This window comes from Coptis chinensis, chromosome 3 (assembly GCF_015680905.1).
Source record: "Coptis chinensis isolate HL-2020 chromosome 3, ASM1568090v1, whole genome shotgun sequence".
Classification (NCBI taxonomy): domain Eukaryota; kingdom Viridiplantae; phylum Streptophyta; class Magnoliopsida; order Ranunculales; family Ranunculaceae; genus Coptis; species Coptis chinensis.
The window spans coordinates 82948353-82952831 of record NC_141458.1 but is presented as its reverse complement, the minus strand read 5'-3'; the positions used below and the strand labels follow the sequence as shown (position 1 = coordinate 82952831).

The window sequence follows — 4479 nt, the reverse complement described above, 5'->3', positions numbered from 1 at the left end:
GGTGGGGCGGGCCGAGTCTGTTTTCGGGTTGGTGCGGGTTTGGGTGGAGGGTGAAGACCGGGTACCCAACTGGATGATGGGTCAACGGTTTTTTTTTACACTCCTACCCCAAACAGAGAAGGGCCAAGGTGCAGAAAATGGGTTTAACTCGGCAGGCGGTGCGCACATCAAATTCCCGTGAATTTGACACTTATGACACTTTCTAACGTACTTGCAACAGTCTGTCTCCATAGTTGTCCAATAGTATCCCAGTCTCATGATCTTCTTAGTTAACATGTGCCCACTCATGTGAGGGCCACAAATTTCTTCATGTATTTCAGTCATAACTGTCCGAGCTTAATTCTCATTCAAGCATCTGAGTAAAATCCCATCGTACGACCTCTTGTATAGAACATCTCCACATATGATAAACTGGCAAGCTAAAAGCCGAAGTGATCGTCGTTCTCTTTTAGTCAGACCATTAGGGAATCATTGATGCTGAAGATACTCGCGAATGTCGTGGTACCATGGCTCTCCATCAAAGGACTTAGATGCTATATCAATAGCAAAGCAATAAGCGGGCTCACTTTGTGATACAATCTCGATTGGCCTAAACGTTTCACTTTCCGGAATCTTGAGCATAGAGGCTAAAGTAGCCAAAGCATTGGCAAAGCTATTGCCTTTCCGCCGAAAGTGAGTGAAAGTAATACGGTCGAACTCGCTAACCAGTTCTCTCAAGCACATTACATCAGAAATGGCAAAAAACGACGACAAAATCCGTCCTAAATCGAGATTTACAATAAGAAATAGTGTCCCCGAGTTCGTCGCGAGTCGCCCTGTCGTTAATATTAACGACGGGAAAAAACGTGGCAAGTTGAATTAGAAATGTGTCGGCCGTGCGACAGTATAAGCCATCGTTAAATATAAGACACTCAGAACTGTCGCAAATTTCCTTTGTAATGGAATTGCAAATTTTCAAATGTGGAAAATAACCACCCGTCGTATATTGCCTCAGGAAGTCAAGTAACGACACTATTTTCCGTCATATTGGTTTTTTTTTTTTTTAAATAATAAATATTATTTGGTAGAATCTATTTTGCCCCATACACCCGTGCTAAATACTACCTAATTTGAGATTTCTCATATCATAAAATCAATTACACAAGGTCACAAACAACATTTCAAAAGAACACATTTAAAAAATTGGTATATTATACATTGGTATTTTCCAAAATTTACAATGTTTTCAAGTTGTTGATTGCTAGTAACTAGGCTTTCAAAGTACACAAGGCAGAATAAAAACATAACGAAAAAAAAAAAACAATTCGTACTTTGAAATTCCTATTTTCATCACCTTTGGACATTTTGTTCTTTCATGTGAGTGTCGCACAACCTTTTTGCGGGTAAACAGCCTTGAGAGTTTTCTAGAGATGGAACAAGCTTCTAGCCCAAGCAGAAGCAAACAACACACCAAGAGGATTATCAGTGCAACACCGCTCCAATAATATTGCTCTCGAGAGTATTACTATCAACAATATACCATGATTTAGACGTTGATATGGGTTCAGGGAAAATGTCTTCTGATTTAGAAATTGAGGTTGGCCTCTGGAGCTTGAAAGGTATTTGGGCATGTTTCTTGAGGAACTTGTATAATCCGACTATTGTGTGACTAGCTCCACATTTATCTACTCAAAGAATAGACTCCATTTAAGGCAAATGTATAAAAATACCCTTAATTTGAGTGAGAACAACATATTGAAAGTGTTGATAAGATTTGCAGACATACTACTGACACAAAACCAACACGCTAGAGAACTACGTCCTCAAGTTCACTTACTGGGTTTGTGCTATTATCTCCTATTGGGAAGAAGAGAAGTGTGGGGAATCTACTAACCTGCAATAACAGGAAAGAAACAGGTATAAGCAGGGTCTTAATTAATTCTAATGATGAACTTTAGCAACACGGTGCATCATAATATCTAATAACAAGCTATAACAGTTTCACACGCACCATTGAATTCTAGTAATGTTCATCGGAATTACAACTAATATGATAAGATATAAAAAGAATGATTAGGTTCTATCCCCAACTATGTCAATCTGTCTAACACTTGTTTACAGACCCGAGAACATGGTTTCTATCTATATCATAATATAGTTCTTCCACCTTTTTTTTTCAACTTAATAGTCCAAAACGAAAGTTCATGCATAAAAGTCAGAATGTTGTCAATTCATTAATATTGACTATATTCCAAATGTTCAGTCATGATGAACATTTAGTATACATGGAATCAAAAGTATGAAACTGACCTTTACGTATAGAAAGGTGCTCATTGGCAGTACCATCTATCTTCGCAATAAGTAGAGAATTAATACCACGTAGATGGTATGATAATTTGTTGCAAGTAGCTAGGCTCCAGTGCCTGGCAATGGCCACACCATGTGCATAGATCTTATTCAAATTTGAGGAATAGAATCACAAACTTAAGTAGACAAACTATGGGACTTAAAAAAAAGTTAGATAGTTACATCAAGAAGAACATCATTCGAATTGTCAAATACAATCTTATCAAAGTTAGTCCCTACCACAATACTTACGTCCTTGTCATTTTGTGTTTATAATAATTGAAAAAATAGTTAAATCAGGCTCTAAGATGGCAAACACAATTGAAAAAAGCCCTTGAGTTCTTTCACTTATGGAATCTAGAATAGGTATGTATGAGAAGCTCAAAAGCTACTTAAGTGTAAAATCTGAAACTAACTTTACACTTTCAAGTGCTTATTGGATCCTAGGTAGAGACGACCAGCTAATTTGGAGTCCTTATAGGATGCCAAACAATTAATCCCCCACCTTTTTAGCAAATTACAAAAAATCCAATACCCTCACTGGTTAGGTCTGAAAATGGTCAGACTCAAGTGCTTTCACCTAGTAGTAGTGGTATCCAATATCCAAAGCTATATTCCAAAACATATAACACATTATAAAATGACAGCCCGATCATCTAATTGTATACTTCTTGTACAGATTTTGGCATACCTTTGTCAAAAAGATTACCAGTTTTACAGGTACTAGATGTGGAATTGTTCAAGAAATTATTAGGCAGACGACATTGAGATTCATGCATGCATTGTCTTAAAGTGCTTTTTGGCAAGTCAAGAAAATACTGACAAAGATAAGCAGGAGTACACACAATTAAAAAAAATAGATGACCATTCTTATAGGTATCCAGGAAGTTTACTCCCTCGACTTCAATTGTATACATTGACATGCTTGACTACAAAAACTAATTATAAGAATCAAAATTAATTTTAAGAAACTTAAATTAAACAAAGGTATAGCATACAAACATACAATGGATGATTAAATCGATTTCTGTAATTAATGTTAATAAATATGATTTGATTCCCTATACTAGCTAACTTTTAGAAGCAAAAACAGTAGAGTATAAAAAAAAATAAAAAAAACTTACGGAGAAAAAGAATAAGAAAAATGAACTTCATACCTCCAATTAATTGTTCATAGAGTCTCTTACAGTATCTCCAAACTCCAATAATTCCATACTCTTTAGAAGTTTTTCTAGCTTCATCTCCTGGTCTCTCAACCTTCTCTAACAAGAACCGACCGCTGGTCTACACTCATCTCGTCCCACAACAAACAGAAATGATAGAACATCACTCTCCATTGAAAGTGAATCATAGATATCTAATGACTGAAGAGTTTTTTTAATCGAATAGAAAGTTTCAAATCCCATGACTGATCAGTCCATTTGAGAGAATATGAGACACAAATCCCAGAATTTGTGCTTAGAATCATAAATAGAAATTTATACTTACCCATATGTGATTGGTTGCAAACATAGCAACTTCAGTGCGTTTTGCGAATATCCAAACAGGCAAGGTAGTTGCCTCCTAATACTCTTCCTCCACATCTCTGACAACACAATCTTCCTCCTGGATTTATCATCGATAGCTTTTGCAACTTAGTGTCCTGTTTACAAGAGATTCCCATTAAAAAATCCAACACAGTTTGAGTAGGGGAGGAAAAAATAAAAACACGAAAGTGAAAAAAGATATAATACCTCATAATATAATATTTTTCAAAAGTTGTGTGTCTGACTCGCTTATTCTTATATTAGTTCAGAAGGGGGGATTAGCAAAATCTTTAGCAAGCTATGAATAAGATCATAGCATCATTTTAGTCACATGAATAATAACTACCAGTTCTATGGTTCATACAAAAATGAGATCCTTCCGTGAACCGAAAGTCAACTTCATCTTTTAAATTCCAAGCCAAAGCTTCCAAGGGTATTTAAATAACCATGATGTGTTCGAACTCAGGCTACTTCCAAGCCAAAGCTTATTACCATTACGTTTCAGGAGCACAAAAATTAAATAACAAATACAGACACTCGATTTTCTAGGGAGTCTACACTAAGTTCATGCACATAACAGGGTCCAAATATACATGTCAGCAGCCTGACACTTCCTTCCTTATTTTTT

The 4479-nt window shown here is 36.1% G+C and overlaps 1 long non-coding RNA gene across 1 annotated transcript; it reads right to left on the bottom strand.

Annotated features, from left to right (window-relative positions):
- Positions 1 to 1173: 1173 nt before the first annotated feature.
- On the bottom strand, positions 1174 to 3437 carry LOC147511151 (uncharacterized). Its single transcript, XR_015216946.1, has 2 exons — positions 1817 to 3437; positions 1174 to 1664 (listed from the first exon to the last, which is right to left on the bottom strand). It is a non-coding gene; the product is annotated as an uncharacterized LOC147511151 (long non-coding RNA).
- Positions 3438 to 4479: the final 1042 nt, after the last annotated feature.